Below are 23,882 nucleotides of genomic sequence, written 5' to 3'. Positions count from 1 at the left end.
GAAGGGAGGGAGAGAGGACGGAGAGGGAGATAGAGGGCAGGGGGAGCGTGCTACTTACTGCATTACTGTGAAAAACAAGACATGTCTTAATGATAATAAAAGGAGTATGGCTAACCTGACTATTTCCACAAACACATTTGGAGCACAAAAGAAAAGCTATAAACTCATTAGCTGAAGAAATTAATTAAGTCTTAATTTTAAAATTTCTAAAATTGTTTAACACTCTTCACCTACTGGTCTTAATAATATTATGGAATCACTTATGAAACTTGATAGCAGGCACTCACCCATTTCCTATTTTTATTTCCATTTTTCAGTTAAACACATTGCATGTAAGCTCTATAAATAACAGAAACTGTATAATTTAGGTACTAGAAATGGATGCTTAATGTTCCATTAAATTAGAAACTGAAGCACTGTGTTATTTGGGTTGAGCCTTCATGGCCAGAAATAATCAGAATCCAGGGAGATTACAGACATGTTTTGCTAGGTGACAAAAGATTTGCCCATAGTTCTGAGAGGAAATAGCAATGTATATCATCTGAAAATGTATTGAATTTAAATTAAACCTGTGTTGACTGCATGTGACTTCACATCAGCCTAACGGTGACTCCAGTAGAATGGGTTTTGCAGTTTGGGGTCCTAGACAGTAACATAGAACTTATGCTGAGACTTTGGAGGAGCAACATGGTGGAGATCAAGAGAGCATGCATTTGGGGCTGTGGAGTCATCTGGGGATCTGAATTCTGCCTCAAACATTTGCTTGATACCTTTGAGCTGTATGTCTTCAGGCAGATTCTCAAATTCTCTGAGCTTCAGATTCTTCATCTGTCAAATGGTCATATTAATGTCAACCTTGAGAGTTGTTGGTAGAATTATACGAAGATAAAACAGCACAGATCCTTAGCAAACCAAGTTCAATCACTATGAGTGTATTTCTTGCTTCTAAGAGCTTTTATAACTTTAATATTGCATCAAGTCTCAGCAAGATGGAATGGTATCAACCCATCAAGAACTACTTTTTTCCATATTCCTTTTTTTCCTCCCATGTAGTCATATTTACCTATTTGCCATAATCATTGAACTTAATTCTCATGCTTTGGGAAAAGTTCTTATCCTGGGAAGAATGCACTGACTGAACAACTGACTCAGAATGAAGTGTACAGCAAACCTCCATCCTACGCTTACCCGTTGCCTGCTACTTGGACCTTCATGTAGGTAACCAGATACCCTGTCTTGAACTTTCAGTATAGACAACTTTTTATTTCCAGAACCTTCTATTTCCAAGATTCTCATCTCTCTTTCAGTGCTTACCACCCATTCAACTAGATGGTAGACTCTGCAACCAAAGCATCTGGTGACCAATACAGCTACTCAGGAAGAAGAAAAAAAAATTTCTTCGAGGCTTTGGTACAAGAACCCAAACTCATCCAGGTGACTCTAAGAGATCATTCAGTCAGAAAGAAGTAAATATTTTGTACATTTAGCATATTAGAGAACTATAAAGAAAAAAATTAAGGTTGAGAGAGGGGAACTGGCCCCTAAAAACTCAACTTGAAGGGGCTGCAGAAACTAGAATGAAGAGTTGATGGTAAGAAACCACATAAGGGGCATTGTCTGAGCACCAAGACAGAAGGTGGGGCTGAATCCCTCCTAGTAGATGACCACACTTCACTCTAGGGAGCCCCATCCATCACATGCAGCCAGGAACAAAGCTAGCCATCCTTCCCACAGGCCCCTTCGTCCCTGCTTGTTCCCTTCTACGCCTCATCATGCATCTTCCCAGGATCAGTGACAATTGTCTCTGCAAAGGCTTTTATTATTCCCCCCAGTGAGTTGGAACAAAATCAATTCTCTAAATTATCCATGACTGCTGTGACAAATTACAACGAACTCAGTGACTTAAAACAACATAAATGTATTATCTTACAGTTATAGAGATCAGAAGTCCTAAAATCAAGGTGTGGACTGGGCTGCATTCCCTCTGGAGGTCCCAGGACAGAATCTATTTCCTTGTCTTTTCCACTTTCTAGAGGACATCCTCTCCCCTTGGTTAGCAGTGACACCTCACTTTGACCTCTGCTTCTGTCACCACCTCTTTGTCTCTGACTCTGACCCTGTCATCTCCTTCTTATGAAGACCCTTGTCATTACACTGACCCCATCTGGATAATTCAGGATAACCTTGCCATCTCAAAATCCTTAACATGGGATGGGGCTGTAGCTCAGTGGCAGAGCACATGCCCAGCATGTGGAAGGCACTGGGTTCCATCCTTAGCACCACATAAAAATAAACAAAACAAAGGCATGCTGTCCATCTACAACTAGCCAAAAAACAACAGCAACAACAAAACAAAACAAAAGAACTTCTTAACTCAATAACATCAGTAAAGTTTTCATTTGTTTTTCTTTGATTTGTTTTGTTTTTACCGTGTATGGTAACATAGTCACAGGTTCCAGGAATTAGGACACATTCCAGGAATTAGGACACACACAGCTTTAGGGGAGGCATTATTCAGTCCACCACATCCATTTTCGAAGATCCTGGGACACTGGAGTCTCATGTCTCTCTGTACTGCTTTCCTGGTTTCATCTTCACATTTGTTGGGGTTTGGGGCATCTGGCATAGACTTCAAATCTACCTCCTGTCGAACCTCCATCCTGAGGAGCCAGGTGGAAAATCCAGCCCACGATGACTCCTTTCACTGGTACCCTTAACCATATCTGCACTTCACCTAACTCAGCCACATCGTTGTTCACACCTCAGGCTTCGTCAGCATCCTGCCAGAGGTCTGTAGATCAATTCACTTGGAGGAGCTGACTTGTTAACCTCAACCTTCCGTCTGTTTGGCTGCTCTGTATCCCAACTCCTGTGATTCTGTTATTTTACATTACAGGTACCACCAAATATGTTTTCTCTTTTACCCACTTCTCTAGGCTCTGTAGGGCCTCGTTTACTTCTCCACTTGGGCAGAGACTCATGGATACTCATCCACAACTCATGGAGACTCAGCCACAACTCTTGCACCAGTACCCTCAGCTACCAGTACTCTTTGCTGCCACACCATTTACTGCAACATGGTCATTCCAAATCAGTGTTTCAATACACCTTATCCATCCTACTCAAGTTGTAAGGGAAAGTTGTACACCTGGATGGAACCCATTCAATAGTTCATTTGCTTCTCCTCTAAAAATCTACTTTAAACTTTCACCTCTCTTCTCAAAACCCCCATGCAACCTAACACTCCTTACCCTCAGAAGATGACAGTGTGACTTTCCTGAAAATTTCCAAACACTTCTCAACCTACAACAAAAATCTCGTCCATTGCCAATACCACTTCCTTCCTCCAGGTGCAGAGAATGGGGATTCTCTCCATCTGTAGCTGGACAAATCTTCCTCAGTGTGCTTATGAGGCTGGTCTCTCCAATATCTTCTAGAATAGTTCTCTACCAGTTATATCCTCTCTTCCCTCTATTTTCAACATTATCCTCCCTGCTGTCTTCTTTCTCTCATCCTACAGACTGGCATCCCATAAAATAGATTGGGAAGAGTTGCGGTCAGGTTTGAACATGTGATTTTGCTGTGCCTATATAACAACTACCTTGAGATGTGCAGCAGGCTGTAGTCAATTTTAAAATACATGCCTTTTCAATTTATTCTAGCCACCTCTTTACTTGCATACTGTCTGATTTTATTTATGCTTCCATTCTTCCTTTAAACCATTGCAGCCCTGTGGCTTGCAAATTTCATGAATGAGAGGACACTCTCCAGGCATAATCCTAGTGAACTTTTTGTTGTCTTTCACCTTACGCAAAGCTCTTCACTTCTTGAAAACTCTTTTCCTGTATTTCTGTTCCATCAGACTCTAATTCCTAGTTCAAACTTTGGATTGTGCTTTTGCAATCTCCTTAGTAGTTGTTTCCTCTTCTAAATGACACATGAATGTTTGTGCTTCAAAATGTGCCACAGACCCACAAATCAGTATGCCCAAGCCCTCTCTTGGTTTCAGATCTGACTAAACAAATACATCTAGACTTCCACAGCTAGATGTCTCATTGACACATATGCAACTCATCATGTCCAAACTTTATCTGTTCATCTTGGTTTCCAAATGTGTCCTTCCTAATATATTCTTTGTCTCTATTATAGGTACTGGCATTCTATTATCTAAGACAGAACTTTGGTGATGTCTTGATTTCTTTAATATACTTTATCTTCCCTCTTGACTTATAATTAAGCACAAACTCATTAATTTTGTCATATGTGTGTATGTCACATATATAAACTTCATTTCCTGCACTTCACCTGTACTGCCATTTATTTGCCAAGGCTCACCATCTTATGAATCCCCATCACAACCTCCTAATTTTTACACTTGACTGAGATTTTGAAGCCTCCAAGCCATTTACCATATTATAGAGAGAGTATCTATCTAAAACACAAATCTGTCCCTGTGATTACAAATTCCAAAGGTTTTCCTTGTTTTAACTTTCCAAAAACCGTCCATCACTTCATAAATTTTGAGTGCCTTGGCATTCTATCTGAAGCTTCTCCGTGCCACGATCATGACTGTGCATCAGCAGGCTCTTCCCTACAACTCTTTGCCTTAGATCAACTCACTTGCAGTTACCTTAAGACACTGTATTATTTCTTGTGTCGCATCTTTCCTCACTCAATTCCCTCTGACTAAAATTCCCCTGATCTTTTACCATAGTTAACTCCTAAAATGACAGTAGTATGAACATTGAAAAAAAAATTCAAACAACTGCTTTATACTGGGCCCTGTGTCGCCTCCTTTACAAGGCCCATATCTAATTGGTTACCATTAGGTTCATTCCTCAAATGAGGACACCAAGGTGCACAAAAGTTAAGGAAATTGTCCAAGCTCAATAACCAAAAGAGCTGAGTTTCAAACCCAACCCACAGACTGATGCTTCAGTCTATGTGGTCAAGCCCTGCACCAAGCTGCCTGTCCTCATTTTCATGCAACTCAAAATCTTGTTCAGAGCTCATACTCAACACACCTGGCACTGAATGGATGATGGATGGAATATGACACTTGTGATGACAAGCAAGTGCTTGCTAGTTCTGGTAGGTAGCATCGAGCTACAGCTGTACCACTGCCATCATTGTCCTGATTGGAAAGAAAGGGTAGAATCATGCCCACACAATGACCTACACACATTCTGTCCCACAGATTGCACCCTGCTGTCATTATCACCAAGACTTCTTGAACTAGAAGGTGGCAAACTGGCTTATAGAAAATCCATGCCAGGCTGTGGATAAGTGGATTCTTTCATGGTCATTAGTTGCCCACATGTGTTTCAAATACATCAGTACAAAGAATATTAACATAATAACCAATATAGCATCTTTTAGGAAAATGTATTGGAGTTTTTTTCTTTCTTAGTTTGCTTTATTTTGTTTCTGGGCTTAGAGGTGTATACTCAGGCTTCCACTGAACAGTTTGACTAACTCGCTTTTTTACTTTACTGTGGTGTAAAAGCAATACATATTCAGTAGAAACCATGCATCAAGTTTTGAATTTTGATTTTTTTTGCCTGAGATATTGGTAGTCTTTACAAGATGCTGGGAAGTGGCAGATAACCGGAGCTGCCAGTCAGTCACAAGATCAGGTGGATAAACAATTGATATTCCACTTACTAGACTATACTGTGTTTCTGAGCTATTACATTCGATAAGTATAGTATATTAAATGTACTTTTGATTTTATGGTTATTTTTAAATTATGGTATGCTTATCAGGACATAAACCAAAACTGAATCAAAAGCATCTGTACATTACCATTTCCTATGAGACCTAATGCTTTATATACTTTTGTAAACATTTCACAACTCTTGAAATAAAATTATTTATTTCAGGAGTATAAAACTGATGTATAACTAGGCAGATCCAACAGATCAAGTTTCTATTTAGTGTTATTCAAATTCTCTATACCACCATCATCAAATAAAAAAGGGTCTGAGCTACATATGTAAGTGCAAAATTTTTAATAGTCACATTAGAAAAGAGAAACAGATTAAATCAATTTTAATAACATATTTTGTTTAACCCAACATATCCACAATATTATTCTACCAATATTTAATCAACATTACTAGATGTTTTACATTCTTTTACTTTTGTACTATCTAAAAATTCAGTGTGTGTTTTATACTTGCACATCTCAATTTAAATTAACCACATATTAAATGCTCAATAGCCACAAACATCTAGTAGTTTTTATACTATGCAGTACAGTTCTATTATAGTTTTATACTTATTTTGTTGTTCTAATCAATTTATTTGCTTCTAAGAAATGCCTGTAAAATTTTCCATTATGTTTTTGAACTTTTGAAAATTTTTATAACATTTTTCCTACTCTTTAATATATTTTGAAATCACACAATGAAATGAATAAAAACTTTTATTCTGGAAATTATGTTTCTAGTTTCAAAAAATGCTTGGTCTTTGATAGCTTATTTTGCATGGCAGTACACTATTGCATTATGGGGAGAATATGTTTTCACTCTAAGAAGCAATTATTTTTAAGTTCCTTTGCATTTGCTAAATTGTGTCTATTTCTTTCAGTGTCAATTCTGTTAATCTATCAAATCCTTCCCTTTTATTCTGTTTTTAATCCCTTTCAAATATCTCATAATTCTTCTAGTCTATGTACATTAAGTAATTTAGCATCTAGTTGACATGAATGCAATGGGAGATTTCTTCAGTATTTTTACAGGTCTTTTTCCCTAATAGTTATACCACCCTGTACAGGACTATATGGGAAAGGCTTTTATAAATTGGCAGAAACTCTAGCTTCTTTCAAGAGAAGTCAAGTGTGGAGCACAAGGTCAAGTTTTGGACTTGTCCAATTTTGTATGTAAGCATTTTCTCTCTTGAGAATTCTGGAATATTTCTCCATTAAATGATGCTGCCTCTCTGTTGTGTAATAGCTCTATTTGGAGACTGGGAATTACATAAAGGTCTTCCATACTTTTTTCCAGTTCCTAAAATTTGCAGAAAATATCTTCCCCAGGACACAAGGTTTACTTTCTCTAAAATGGGTTTAAAGTGCTTATTCAAGGATTTAGAGAGGTGATTAGGATGAATGCTAACCTAGAAGGGGTCCAGCTTGCTCTTTATTTGAAACTGCAGTTAATCAAATAACTAAGTTTCCAGGACCCCTGGATGTTATATGTATTATTCACTCTCACAGTTGTACTTTGTTCTTTACAGAGCATTGTTCACACCCTGTATATCCTCGTTTAATCACCATATCCAAGAAGTATGAGTGGACCAAGGATTACTATTCCCATTTTATGTGTAAGAACTGAAATTCAGAGAGGTAAATAACTCACCCGAAGTTGATGTGGTAGAAAAGAACCAGTTTTCAAATTCCTCAGCCAGAGCTTTTTTCACCCCCAAAATTCAAGAGAATCTAGGAAGAGCAGTGCCTTGCTTAAAATGTGATGCAATATAAACAGTTTTGACACTGAATTAGCTCAAAGGAAGGAAATTAAATCTGAGTGATCTCTTTGAAACTTTTCTTTAGACGATAAAGCCTGTTTTAGAACAAGGTTGGAATACTAAGGAAGATGAAAGAAAGAAAAATGAGCTGCTAAATTGGGATTCCTCTGATTTCCAGAAATATGCATGATGTCAATTTGCAAGGAACATAAAATTGCAAGCAGTATGTGTAGTTGCGATTTTAACTTCCAAGCATTTGTCAATTTTAAAATATAGCAACTTCAATGAGATCCAAAGGACTGTCAGTACTCATACATAAATTGATAAACAGCTTTGATCTGGTTAAAGGTTTTCAGGATAATAAAAGTGTTTCCAATTATACAGTTGAGTGAATTAGAGGAACTTTGCTTATGTTTCTGAAGTATTTGGTCCATGCCAAACTAGATGGACCATTAAGGAAAGAGGAATGGAGTATAGATGCTTCTTGATCAAGTTATGTCTGGATAAACTAACCATATGTTGAAAATATCAGTAAAAAAAAATGTGTGTACTACACCAAATACCAAACATCTTATCCTAACCTCACAAAATTGTACACTTGAGTTTATCATTTTGATCATGTGGCTGACTGGGAGCTACAGTTCATTGCCCCTGCCTAGCTTCATGAGAGAGTACCATAATGTTTAGCATTGACTTATGAAAAGATCTAAATTCAAAATTTTGAAGTATGGTTTCTCCTGTATAATTCTTGCTTATAACTTTCACACCATTGTAAAGTTGAAAATTGCTAAGTTGAACCATTGTAAGTCTGGGTCCATCTGTAACTCAAATCATATTCTACTAGCAGATGGTGAGAATGATTCATGAATTTATCTTTGGTTTCGTCCTTCTTCAGAGCCAATGTTACAGTTGAGCATCACTGTGATATTCACAACCTCCCTCTACAGTTCCTGAGATGGCATACTTGTGACTATTGTGCCAGTTTGAAACACACAGAGAGCCATTCCTGATGGGAGAGCTTGTTAACTAGGACTAGGTTCATTCCTGTTGACAGAGTCGACCAAGGAAAACCAAAGCGAGAAGACAACTGCATCACAGTATGTCCCATGTCAGCATTCCCAAAGGACCTGCTCAGCCTACACAGGCATAGGCAAAAGTACTGTCTCTGAAATGTGTCCATTTACTTCCTGTTTATTTGGCTATGTCTTGTTTTAATCTTCCCTACTTCTCTCATTTCCATTTTACTCTGGACTTTAACTCTCAATTTCTGTCCCATAAACTGTTGTTTAGAATATCCACATTGCATTTATTACCCTGTTCCCATCTTTCTCTCCCCCTCCTACCATACACCAACAGCCCTGGGTACTCTAATACCTTTTTTCCTCTCTATTTTAACCAGAACCTCCCTCTCTCCTGAAACCTTTGTATATATGCTGAGCATCTTGAGTCTTGACAAATTCTCTCAAAGACGTCCCATACCCTATCATAGCCTGGTATGGGATCACCCAGGCAATTTCAAAAGTTTTAGAGAAAACAATGACGCTATTTCAGTCTAGTTCCAGCCCTTGATGGAAAGAGGTTTCTGGCACAATGAAATGTATATTGTCAATCTTTTCTACCAAATGATAGAGTAAGGTTAAGAATAAAAATCAAGAGACAGATCTGTTTCTGCCACAGACAGTTCTGAGACTCTAACTGTACATACTGCCAAACACTCCACTGAGCTGGAAATATCCCTTCCTGTCCACAAGTGTAGACTCTCTGCTCTTCAGACACCAGGGCCTCAGCATTTTGTCCAAAACATCAAGTAGGCAGCAAGTTTTACATGAATGAATGGATAAGAATAAATAAAATGTACTTCCCTGGATTTGATTTTGCTTCCTTCCTTGCTTTCATTTCATTCATTTAATTAACATTAGTTAATTAGTTAATTAATTAACACTTTTTTCCTTAAGAATTTAAACTTTTGAAAACAAGAATGGAAGCCAAATGGTGGGACACACCTGTAATCCCAGAGACTTGGGATGCTGAGGCAGGAGGATCTCAAGTTCGAGGCCAGCTTCAGCAATTTAGTGAGACCCTCAGCAATTCAGTGAGACCCTGTCTCAAAATAAAAAATTAAAAAGAGCTGGAGATATAGCTTAGTGGTAAATCACACTGGGTTCAATTCCTAGTACAAACAATTAAAAAAAAAAATAAGAATGAGAATGGAGAGGCCAAAACACACACACACACACACACACACACACACAACTCTAAATTTTTCCAATACTAAAATTCCAAGATCCAAACACAAAATACTGGTCCTTTCAAAAACTTTTCTTGATAAACTATATGGTAAAAAGAACAATGGCAGAGAAAAATCTATAGTCAGAGCTGTGTAGCAGGAAGCTGAAGCAGGTCTGCTGAGGGAAGTCTGGTCAGTAGTTCACTTAGAATACCTTTATAAAAATTGCGATTTTAAATTGTGATATGACAAAATTTTCCTTTTAATCCTCTAAGTGTGAAATTCAGTAGCATTAGCTACATCCACAATGCTGTTCAACCACCACCACTTTATGATTTCTAAGACTTTTCCATCATCCTAAACTGACCCTGAATAATCATTAAAAGCCTCTGGGAATTTCTAACCTGTGTTCTATCTCTATGGATTTGTTCTTTCCTCATATGTGGGAAATCACATAATACTTGTTCTTTTGCATATGACTTATTTCACTTAACATAATGTTTTCAAAGTCTATGCACATTGTGGTTTGTATCAGAACTTCATTCCTTTTAGGGTTGAATAATATGCCATGAGTACATAGTCCACATGTTGATCTTTGTTTCTACATTTTAGTTATTCTGACTAATATGCAGTGAACATTGGTGTGCAAGTATCTGAGTCCCTGTTTTCAATTCTTAAGGATATATACTTAAAGTAGGATTGCTTACTCGTCTAGTAATTTCCTGTTGAGATTTTGGGGAAATCACAAAATCCTTTTTTTATAGAAGCTGTGCCATTTGACATTCCTACTAGCAGCACACAGTGTTCCAGCTAATCCACATCTTCACCAATATTTAGTATTTCCTCCCTCCCTCCCTCCCTCCTTCCTTCCTTCCTTCCTTCCTTCCTTCCTTCCTTCCTTCCTTCCTTCCTTCCTTCCTTCCTTCCTTCCTTCCTTCCTTCCTTCCTTCCTTCCTTCCTTCCTTCCTTCCTTCCTCTGTCTCTTTCTATAGCCATCCTAATATGTGTAAAGTGGTATCCCTTGTGATTTGATTTTATGTTTCCCTACTGACTAATGAAATCAATCATCTTTTCATGTGTTTATTCATCACTTGTGCTTTTCACATGCTTATTGAACATTATGCTTTCTTTGGAGAAATGTCCAAACACATAGTCATTTTCCCATTTATTTTTACCTGTATTGTCTTTTCATTGTTGTGTTTCAGGGGTTCTTTATATATTGTGGATAACCTTCATTAAGCAATGATCTGAAAATATTTTCTCCCATTATGTAGTTTTTTTAACTTCCCTGATGATGACGTTTTATGCACAAAACTTTTAATTTTTTTTATATTATTTTTTAATTTTTTACAGACTGCATTTTGATTCACCATACACAAATGGGTCACATTATTTTGTTTCCATGGTTGTACATGATGTAGATTCATATACCATTCATGTAATCATACATGTACATAGGGTAATGAAAACTTTTAATCTTTATGAAGACTTGTTTACTTAGTTTTTCTTTTATTGTCATATAAAAATTGTTAAACCCAAGATCAGAAAGTTTAATTCTCTGTTTTCTTTTAGTAGTTTTATAGTTTTAGCTCCTATATTTAGCTCACTGATCCATTATAAGTTAATTTTTGCATATGGTAAGAAGCAGGAGTTCACCTTCATCTTTTATGCCTGAAAATCCAGTTGTATCAAAACCAATTATTAAAGAGATTCTTCTTTACCTAACTGAATGTACTTGACCTTCACCAAAATCAACCAGCCATAGATACTGAGGTTTATTTCAGATCTTTCAGTTCTATTTCATTGGTTTGTATGTCTGTCCTTGTTCCAATACCATACTGTTGAACATCTCTTATTGCAATAATAGAATCCCAATTAAAACCATTAGATTGAACTGAATGAAACTGCTATATTTATAGGCTCCAATTATTGAATATAGGTAGTTTCGTTGATTCAACTAAATTGTTAAAGCAGCAGTGGGAGAGAGGGAGGGAGGGAGGGAGGGGAGGGAGAGAGAGAGAGAGAGAGAGACAGAGAGAGAGAGAGAGAGAGAGAGAGAGAAATATTAATTTCTATCACTGAGTATTTTTAAATACAATTGAGTGAGAGTCTCAAATGACCTGGGATTTTATCATTCAAGCCTCAATGGTATGGACTGGTCATAAATATAGACACTCAAATTTATATCAGTCATTTCAGTTTAACAACCTCCCAACAGTTAGAAAATTATCTCTTACTTCCACAGAGTAATTAATATCAGTCTGGCTTAAGTCATATTCTGACATATTAACCAATCCTTGTGGCCAGGATGGTAAACCCCAGGAATTTTAAAGACTAGGTTTATGCACCCAAATCTGGGACTGGTGGGTCAAGGTAGAATATGATTAGAAAAATCTCCAGAATCAGGTAGAATAGACAGTAGAATAGGAAAAGTTCTCCTAAATATGAGGAGAAGAAATTACCAGGGAAAAATGAGGGAAAAGATTCCTCTCAGAAAAAGAAGAAAAAAAGAGTAGCTAAGGGTCATTACAAGCAGTCCTTGGACTCCCTGAGATAATATAGCACAACTCTGGAGCTGGAAAACAGCAGGAAGCAACTGCTGACATTTTCTGGGGATGCTGATGGCATTTATTTGCTGACTGCAATCTATAATTCAATTAAACAGTGATATTTAACTCCAGGTTAAGTCATTGGAGGTGATTTTCTTCTTCACTCAGTGGAGGAAAGAGCCACACTTTTACCGTGAGAGGCTCACAATTTCATGGGATATTTGACTGAGTACAAGCAACTATTCTATCACAAAACATGGTAGTATTGAGTTATCCTCAGGAAATGTGAGGTCCCCGACAGGTGCGGGTCCTCAGGAAACCTAGAATAGTTTACCATACAGGTGTATAGCTGTGGAAGAAGTAGACTCAAAACAATATTTGAAATTCCTATGTACATGGTATTCTTTAAACTCTCTTCTACAATGTCTATATGAATCAAAGCAGACATCTTCCTATACATCCAGTTTCTTTATATGACATGAGGAGTTCTTCCTGAAATGATAGAATGACCCATAAAAAGTCAATTGATATCCTTATCTGAACAATAAAGGGAGAACCAGAAAAACATTATAGATGTACATTTTGGTATTTGTTGTTTTCATTGTGTATGACAGAGCTTGGTTACATAAAGAGTATTAAAGAGCCCATTGGCACTAAACACAACCTGAGGACCATTATTCCTAATGGCTTGGTCAAAAATTACTACAAAGAAAAAAAAATACTTTCTTCAGAACAGGCTTGTGCCATTTTTCCTTTGAGATGATTCAGTATTTTTGTGTTAACAAAGAATAAACTTGCAGAATGTCCATTAAATTGCTTATGACCCATCTTTAAGAATAGAAAAGAAAAGAAAAAAGAATAGAATAGAAAAGAGGGAGGAAATATATATAACATCTACCAAAGGGTCTTCTTAAGTTCAACTACATATTCAGACTTGCAAGATTTCTTCAGATCACAGTTTTTACCAATCAGAAGGACGTAGTTTAGGAACCATAAATTATCAATAAGGCAGCATCAGATATTCTGCTCCATAGGACCCCCAAATTCTATATAAAATTTGCCCAACTCTGTCTGATCTTTTAAGAAGATTTTAAACATTTCAACTGAAATTTATGTTAACATACAAGAGTTGTTGTTAGTTTTTGTGTTAGTCAAGGTTCTCCAGAGAAATGGAACCAAAATAGTATATAAGGATATATAAGAGGAGATTTATTATAGGAATTGGCTCATGAAGTTATGGAGGCTGAGAAACCCTATGTTTCATCTGTAAGCTGGAAGGATAGGAAAACCGCTAATATAACTTAGTCCAGCCCTAAATACCTGAGAACCAGAGGAACCAAGTCTAATTTTTACTCCAAGAGAAAGGCCCAAGAATGGAGGGGTGTGGTATGGTATAAGGCCTAGAGTGTGAATGCCCCCAAAACCACAAGATCTGATGTCCAGAGGTAAAGAAAATTAATGTCTTAGCTCAAAAAGAAGCAAAGGAGAGGAGAAAAATGGTGGATCAATAATAGTCATGTCATGCTGACTGCTTTCAGATTGAATTGGATCAACGGTTGTTAACCACTGGAAGGAGTTGGATCCAAACTCAGAAAAGAAGCGATCAGCAGAAGAACAAGAATAGTGTTTATTCCTTCCTTCCTTCTTTTCTTTTCTTTTCTTTCTTTTTTTTTTTTTAAGAAAAATAAGTAAGTTTGGGGAAAGAAAAAGATTAGTATTCTACAACAATGCTGGGCATGTGGCTGCTCACTGGAGAAGGAGAAACCTTCTTCCAAAGTGCCAGGGGCAGGGAAAGAGATCCTAAAGATCTCAATAACTTCTTACTTCACCATTAGACAAGATATGCAGTTTGAGCAGAAAGATATGTATTTACTTAAATACAGGTCAATGAATTGGCAAGATTCAAGACCCAAACAGCACTTTCCAGTAGAGATTTATTTGAAATTATAGGTGATCATCAGCTCCTCTTAACAGAATGTAAGTGATTGATTTAAACACTAAAAGCACATTTACTGGACCCTTTAACACAAAGACATTTCCCTGACTTGAAACCCATAGTAAAGTGAAAGCAGCCTACTAAATGATCCTCTGGTCAACAATGGGAGGAGATTCATTCCATTGGTTTGGCAAATCTCAACATACAAATACAGGAAACATGAGAAAGCAAGGGCATAAAATCCTTCAAATGTCTTTTATCCCCCAACAACTGAATTCTCAAATAACCAAGTGAACAAAATGCCAAAGAATTTTTTAAAAAAATTGATGGTGAAATGATCAAGAAACTAAAATAATGTCTAAAGAATGAACTAATATAGAACATGAAAGATCATTTCAATAAAGAGATATTCTGAAAAAGACCAAACAGATATCCTGGAAATAAAAGAATCAATAAATCAAAATAGAAATTCAATGAAAATACCAATAGTAGATTAGAGCATGAAAAAGACAAATTTTCAGGCCTCAAAGACAAGGTGTAATCTTAAAACATAGTGATAAAGTAAAGACAATAAAAGATCATGACCAAAATATTCAGCAGATCTTGGACAAAACAAAGAGACCAAACCAAAGAATCACCAACATTGGGGAAGGAAGTGACATAAAAACCAAGGGTATGCTTAAACTTTTAAGTGAATTAATGTAGGAAATTTTTTCTAAACCTGGGCAATGAAATGCTTATCCAAATATAGGAGGCATTCAGAACCCCGAACAGGCAAGATAATAAAGGTCTACTCTAAGATACATTATAATCATAATGTCTAATCTACAGACAAGGATAGAATTTTAAAAACTGCAAGAGAAAAATGAAAGGTCACATTTAGAAGTAAATCAATCTAAATCACCACTGATCTCTCAGTTCAGACTTTAAAAGCCAGGAAGGCTTGAAATAATATATACCACAATCTGAAAGATAATGATTTCCAACATAAATTGCTTTAACCAGCAAAGCCTCAGAATTAAAAGTAAAATAAATACTTCCATGATAAACATAAACTAAAATAACTTATGACTACTAAACTGGCATTACAGCAAATATTTAAAGAAATACTTCATGCAGAGGAAGTACAAAACAAAACTTCAGTGCCAGAAAGTACATTAATCTCACTAGAAGAGTAGATTAGTAAAGAAGAGCTGCATCTTAATGAAAAATTATAAATTAATCTGAACAATAAGAAATAACCATCTCCCTATAACAACATTAAATGTAAATGGTCTGAACTTTCCAACTAAAAAACACAGGCAGAGTATAATAAAAACAAGATCCAACCAAATGTTTTTACAAGAGATTCATCTTACAGGCAAAGATATTGATAGACTGAAGATGAAAGGTTAAAAAAGCAACAATAAAGACAAAATATTGAAAGCAACAAAATTAAAAGAATAATGTGTATGGGGAGCAACTATTGGAATTACCATGGGCTTATCAGAATTTACAAAGGCCACAGATTAATGAAACAACATCTTTAATGCAGAAAGAAAATATTGTGAACATAGAATTATAATATCCATTCAAAGCTATCTTTTGGCAACTCCCACCCCACTGCTCTGTGGACCTCCCACACATCTCTCACACCTTGGGCTCCATATACCAATGAAGGGCTCCCCTGACCACCTCCATCTTGGGATACCTCCACCACCATCTTGGGTTGCTTCTGCTACCACCATCACCATCTTTAGTTGGGGCAACTTCCATCTTGAGACACCAGCCAGGACCTGGAAGCCCAACACCAGTTTGCTACCACTGCTGCCACCAACTAGGGGCATGGTTGCTTCCATCTAGGGAAAATATCCAGGAACTGCAAGATCATCACCAAGGCATTTGCAGCCTTGGTTATATCTGAGGTCTACCTGCTAGGTGTGCTAATAGTCACAACTTGCTGCAGAGGCAATAGAGAGTCTCGTACAAGATTAATAGGTTGGAAGAGGGTATGAGGGCATCTCAATCCCAGCTTTCCCAGCCAACCAGTGGGGCACCCACTGGGTTCCCAGGGTCAACTTGGGTGACACTTGCTGGGACCTGACACCAATCCAGTTCCTGAATCCCTCCCCAGTCCTTCATCCACTGATCACCTGGTCCCACTGGTTTGGCAATCAATGCAGCCCTCTGACTCCTTAATTGCCAGTCTCTCAACACTTCCCAACCACCAATGTAGCCCAGCACTTGCAGCTACATGGCCAGCCTATAGCTCTCAACGTCTGACCCTGATATGCCTGATACAGAAAGCTCTCCACAACAGGTACACAGGTCCTGACACTCAGCCCTCAGGTGCTCCAGAGAGAGAGGTTCCTGATTGGGAAGTCGAAAGGGTGGGGTTGGATAAGATGCAGTTCAGAGACTAAGAACCAGGAATTGTGAGGTCCACAGGCAATGTAAGGGGCTAAGACCACGTTCCTACATTACACAAGTGAACTCCAAAGGAGATTCTTGGGGTGCAGTTTTCCAATGGGGACCAACAATTGTTACACACCATATCCAGGAGTTCTGCCTCCAAGATTAACCCTCCCACCCTAGTAACCTTCACCATCCCGACAGTGGAGATTCCAGCAAACTCCAAAATATCTCACCTATTGGATGAGAAGAGAAGAGAAGATATTGAACTCCAACAGAAACAATTGTTCAATTTTCCTTCGAGATTTTTTTTTTCTCTTTCTTTTCTCATTCTCAAATACCCAACATTTTTGAAACTAAGTAGTTTTCATGCATCAGGCTACTAAGGACTGGGATGTCTGATTAGTATATTACAGTTTTGTTGTATATTCTTTTATTTTTTTCATTCTTTTTCTATTTTATTTTATTTTACTCTATTTCCCTCTCACTTATATGTTTCCCTAGAGTCTCTTTCTCTCATTCCTCCTGCTAACAGTCAAGTTTTTTTGATTCCTCTTTTGCACTCCCTATAATCTAATACTTCTATATTCTCACCTTCTTCCTTATAAACATCACATCCTACACCTCCCATTCTCTCTTTTTCCACCATTAAAAACTGGTGACCATTTTGCAAACCTACTGTTTATATTGCAGATAAAAATCAACCACATCATTTCTGTTTATTGCAGTAAAACTATAAGTGTCTTAATAGGAGCTATTTGTTTTAAGACTGCATACTGTTTGCATTTGGTGCTATTGATACTGATCTTCCCCTTAAACGTAAGATATTGGAAACCTACAGAAACATTATGAGTCTATAGGGTAGAAACTGTAATACCTTGGATCTACACTGATGGGGGGAAGACACACAAACACAATGAATAAACAAGGGAAGGAAGCCCCAAACAAATCAGGATGCTACAATAATAGAATCTGTTGACAGCACAGTAGAAGAAATGTTAGAGGAGTTTAGAATGTACATAGTTAAAATGATCTGCAAAGTAAAGGATGATACATGACAGCAAATGCAGGTAGCAAAAATCACTTCGATAAAGAGATAGAGATTTTTTTAAATCCTTGAAATGAAGGAAACAATAAATCAAATTAAAAATTTAATAGAAAGCATCATCAACACACTAGATAACTTGGAAGACAGAACCTCAGGCAATAAAGACAAAATATATAATCTTGAAAATAAAGTTGACCACACAGAGAATATGGTAAGAAACCATGAACAAAACCTCAGAGAATTATAGGATAACATGAAAAGGCCAAATTTAAGATTTATCAGGATAGAGGAAGCACATTGGTACAAACCAAAGGAACACACAATCTTTTCAATGAAATAATATCAGAAAATTTCCCAAACCTGAAGAATGAAATGGAAAATCAAATACAAGAGGCTTACAGGACACCAAATGTACAAAATTACAGCAGATCCACACCAAGGCACATTATAATGAAAATACCCAGCATACAGAATAAGGATAGAATTTTAAAAACCCCAAGAGAAAAGTATCAGATTACATATAGGGGTAAAACCAATTTGGATCTCTGCAGATTTCTCAACCCAGACCTTCAAAGCCAAGAGGTCCTGGAACAACATATACCAAGCTCTGAAAGAACATGAATGCCACCCAAAAATATTATATCCAGCAAAACTAACCTTCAGATTTGATGATGAAATAAAAACCTTCCATGATAAACAAAAGCTAAAAGAATTTACAAATAGAGAGCCTGCACTACACATTCTCTGCAAAATATTCTCTGAGGAGGAAATGAAAAACAACAATGTAAATCAGTAAAGGAAAAAGCCAATCAAAGGAGAGACCAAATCAAGTTACAAACCAAATAAAACAAAATGGCTGGGAATACAAATCATATCTCAATAATAACTCTGAATGTTAATGGCCTAAACTCATCAATCAAAAGACATAGACTGGTATATTAGATTAAAAAAAAAAAACAATAATATGCTGCCTTCAAGAGACTCAACTCATAGGAAAAGACATTCACAGACTAAAGGTGAAAAGTTGGGAAAAACCATACCACTCACATGGACTGTGTAAACAAGCAGGAGTTTCCATCCTCAGATAAAGTGGACTTCAAACCAAAATTAGTCAGAAGGGATAAAGAAAGACATTTCATAGTGCTTAAGGGAACCATACATCAACTAGACATAAGAATCATAAATATGCCCCAAACAATGGAGCATCTACATACATCAAACAAGCCCTTCTCAATTTCAAGAATTGAATAGACCACAACACAATAATACTAGGTGACTTTGACACACCTCTCTCACTACTGGATTGATATTCCATGCAAAAACTGAACAAAGAAACTATAGAATTCAATAATATAATCAACAATTTAGACTTAACAGACATATATAAAATATCTCATCCATCAACAAGTGAATACACTTTTTTTCCTCAGCAGAACATGAATCCTCTAAAATAGACCAAATGTTATGCCACAAAGCAACTCTTAGGAAATACAAAAAAAAAAAAAAAAAAAAAAAAGATACTACCCCACATTCTATCAGATCATAATATAATGAAATTAGAAATTGATGATAAAATTTTTAAAAAAAGAAACTACTCCAACACCTGGAAACTAAATAATATGCTATTGAATGAACAATGGATAGCAGAAGACATCAGGGAGGAGATAAAAAAATTGTTAGAGGCATATGAGAACACTGACACAATATATCAGAATCTCTGGGACACTATGAAGGCAATGCTAAGAGGAAAGTTCATTGCATTGAGCTCATTCACTAAAAGAATAAAAAGCCAACCAAAAAATGACCTAAAACTACATCTCAAGTAGTAGTAGACAGGAAGTAATTAAAATTAGAGCTGATATCAATGAAATTGAAACAAAAGAAACAATTCCAAATATTGACAAAACAAAAAGTTGGTTCTTTGAAAAAATAAATAAATTGATAGACCCTTAGCCATGCTAACAAAGAGGAGAGAGAAAACTCAAATTACTAAAATTTGTGATGAAAAAGGAAACATCATGATGGACACTATTGAATTACAGAAGATAATTAGAAACTATTTTAAAAATTTACACTCTAATAAAATAGAAAATTTCAAAGACATTGACAAATTTCTAGAGACTACAAACTACCCAAACTGAGTCAGGAGGAATACACAATTTAAACAGATCAATTTCAAGGAATAAAATACAAGAAGTCATCAAAAGCCTACCAACCAAGTAAAACCCAGGACCAGTTGAATTCTCAGCAGAGTTCTATAAGACCTTCAAAGAAGAACTAACACCAATACTCCTCAAACTTTTACATGAAATAGAAAAGGAGGGACCCCTTCCAAACACTTCTATCCAAAATAGTCTTTGAAACTCTAGCCAGAGCAATCAGACAGATGAAAGAAATTAAAGGAATTTGAATAGGAAAAGAAGAACTCAAACTATCACTATTTGCCTATGACATGATTCTATATTTAGAGGATCCAAAAAATTCCACCAGAAAACTTCTAGAACTAATAAATGAATTCAGTAAAGTAGCAGGACACAGAAACACCCATAAATCTAATGCATTTCTATGCATCAGTGATGAATCCTCTGAAAGAGAAATTAGGAAAACCCATTCACAGTAACCTCAAAAAAATAAAATACTTGGTAATCAACCTAACCAAAGAAGTAAAAGACTTCTACAATGAAAATTACAGAACACTAAAGAAAGAAATTAAAGAAGACCATAAAAGGGTCAAAAGCATACATTTGAGAAAGATAGCTGCTTCAACAAATGGTGCTGGGAAAACTGGAATTCTATATGCAGAAAAGTGCACCCTGCACAAAAATCAACTCAAAGTGGATCAAGGACCTAGGAATTAGACTAAAGACCCTGAACCTAATAGAAGAAAAAGTAGGCCCAAATCTTCATCATGTCGGCTTAGGATTTCCTAAACAAGAATCCTAAAGCACAAGAAATAACATTAAGAATAAATTAATGGGATAAATTCAAACTAAAAAGCTGCTTCTCAGAAAGGAAACAATCAATATCATGAAGACAGAGTCTACAGAATGGAAGAAAATCTTTACCACAAGCACATCAGATAGAACACTAATCTCCAGGATATATAAAGAACTCAAAAACAACACCAAAAACAAATAACCGAATCAATAAATGGGCTAAGGAACTGAACAGACACTTCACAGAAGAAGAAATGCAATCGATCAACAAATATATGATTAAATGTCCAACACCTCTAGCAATTGAAGAATTGCAGATTAAAACTAAAATTTCATCTTGCTCCAGTCAGAAGGGCATTTATGAAGAATACAAGTAACAATAAGTGTTGGTGAGGATGTGGGGGAAAAGGTACACTCATACATTGCTGGTGGGACTGCAAATTGGTGCAACCACTCTGAAAAGCATTATGGAGATTCCTTAGAAAACGGACTGGAACCACCATTTGACCTAGCTATCCCACTTCTTGGTTTATACCCAAAGGACTTAAAATCAGCATACTACAGTGACGCAGTTACATTGATGTTTATAGCAGTTCAGTTCACAATAGCTAAACTGTGGAACCAATCTAGATGCCCTTCAATAAATTAATGGATAAAGAAACTGTAGTATATATACACAATGGAATATTACTCAACTTTAAAGAAGAATGAAATTATGGTATTTGCAAGTAAATGAAGGAAGTTGGAGAAGATCATGCTAAGCGAATTAAGGCAATTCCCCAAAATCAAAGGCCAAACGTTTGGTTTTTGGTTTTTGTTTTTTGATATGTGGATGCTGATCTATAATGTGGTGGGGGGCGGTGCCAAGGGAAGAATTTAGGAACTTTGAATTGGGCAGAAGGGAGTAAGGGGAGAGGATGGGTATGGAGGTAGGAAAGATGGTGAAATGAGATGAACGTTATTACATGAACATTATGTACATTAGCACGAATGGTGTGACTCTGTTTTGGGTACAACCAGAGAAATAAAAGTTGAGCTCCTTTTGTATATAGTGAGTTGAAATGCATTCTGCTGCCATGTATAACTAATTAGAACAAATAATTTTTAAAACTATCTTTTATGATTAAAGGCAAAAGAAAGACATTTTCAGAGGAAGAAGTCCTAGATTTCCCCACACCAATGTTAGTGGACTGAACACTCCCAATTAAAAGGCAGAGATAATTAGAAGAATAAGAAAACAAGAATCAACCATATATTGTGTACGATACACTTTGAATATAAAGAATCCATTGAAAGTAAAACACACGTACCCCCAAAATAGTAAACATAGAATGGCCAGGGTACATGAAACAAAAATAGGAACTAGAGTAAAAAGAAAAAGGCAATTCTATTACCATAGCTAGAGATATTAACATTCTCTGGTAAAGTAAGTAGACAAAAACATCAGTAAAGAGATGATTTAAACCATGCTATTAACTACCTTGATCTAAGTTATAAAACACTAGATTCATCTTCTTCATAAAATACATTAACTTCAAAACTTCATAGTGTGCTCAACAAGAGAAATCATATGCTGGGAAATTTTTTAAAATTCCAATATCAGTGGTTGGTGGCAATGCCTGGATGAGCAAATTTATTCAGGTAGATCTGTTTTCTGAAAATTCACTATGACTTGATCTCTGTCTAGAAAATTACAAAGGAAGATGTATTGGTCTGTTTTCTGTTGGTATAACAGAATATCTAAGGTTAGATAGTTTAAAAGAAAGGAAGTTTATTCAGTTAAAAATTCAAGACCATGGTACTAGCATTATCCTGGCTCTGGTGAAGATCTCATGGCAGATGGTATGTGTGAAAGGGAGAGCTCACAATGTGAGACAGGAAGCTAGAGTGAGACTGGGTCCCACAAGAACTATGTTAATTCCCTCCAAGAATATTCTCCCAAAGACACAGCAACCTCTTATTAGGTTTCATCTCTTAAAGGTCCTACTACCTTTCAACACTGACACCCTGGGAACCAAGCTCCTGGGACCCTTGGAGGACATGCTCATCCATATTTAAATCATAGCAGAAGCTGAAGACAGGTAGGTCTTCCTTCAAAGTCTTCACAATAAAATGGGATTGGTCTAAATGAGGGTGGAGACATGGTGCCAGTGACCAAAAACTGAACCTGCCTAGTCCACAAGAGCTTTGTTCAAGGATGCATGCAGTATGTATGGAAAAAAAAAAAAACTTTTGAAAATACATTAAAATTTATCATCAAGCCATTTTTAAAGTCAGAAACTATAGATAGATTCGTTTACTCTTCCAGAAAAAAAGAGAGAGAGCTTAATCCCATTTATTGTAAAGGCTTAGGGTCTGAGTCTGGGTAAATCATGAGAACTGGCTTCCCTTTTCTTAATACCATCTATCCTCTAGGACAATGTGATCCAAGAGAAATACAACACATGTAATTTTAAATTTTGTAGTAGCTATATTGAAAGATATTTAAAAACTAGGAGAAATTAATTTTAGCAATATATAACATTTAACCTAGTATATAAAAGATATTTGAACATATAATATAGCTCATATTAGATAATTTTTTATTCAGGCTTAATGAAATGTATGTTTCACACATACAATGTATCTCAATTTAGACTAACCACTTTCAAGTGCTCCAAAGTCACTTGTGGCCAGTACCCACCCTATTGGACACCACAACTACGGTTAAGTAGGAGAAACAAAACATTTGCCTTCTACCCTGCCAGAACCTACCTTTGAGAAAACCCAAACCCTCTTCATCCCCCCTACAGTACAGATGTTGTCAATTATCCCAAGAAGTGCAGGTAAGGAGAATATTCCTGTATCAACCCAGAGTTGTACAGTCTTCACATTGCCTTAGAGTGCCTCTCCTTAATCATTGCTGTCTTATCACCCTGTCAGGAACCCTAGTATCCAAACTGCAGGGAAAGGAAAACTTAAAATACAGTATATAAAAATTTTTACAAAGCAATGTAGTTATAAAGAGCACAACTTTTATACTAAACAAACCTAGGTTTGGATACTGGATTGACAAGCTTTAGGACCTTAATTAAACAAGGGATCTTATCTCTCTGAGTCTTATTAAAATGGGACTAAAATGATTATTTTGTAGGATTATAGTGAATAGAAATTTTAATTGTACATACAGAATTGCACAAATTTTACCATACAGAGTTACACAATTACATGTCTTTCTCACAACAACCTTAAAAACATCCTACATATATATCATACTTGCATAAAATGCGTGGTGGAATGCACAGCACAAAGCCACCCCCTGATTGCTGTTGTTGTTGCTGCTGCT

Source organism: Sciurus carolinensis, chromosome 5 (genome assembly GCF_902686445.1).
Source record: "Sciurus carolinensis chromosome 5, mSciCar1.2, whole genome shotgun sequence".
Lineage (NCBI taxonomy): Eukaryota > Metazoa > Chordata > Mammalia > Rodentia > Sciuridae > Sciurus > Sciurus carolinensis.
This window is presented reverse-complemented; position numbering follows the sequence as displayed.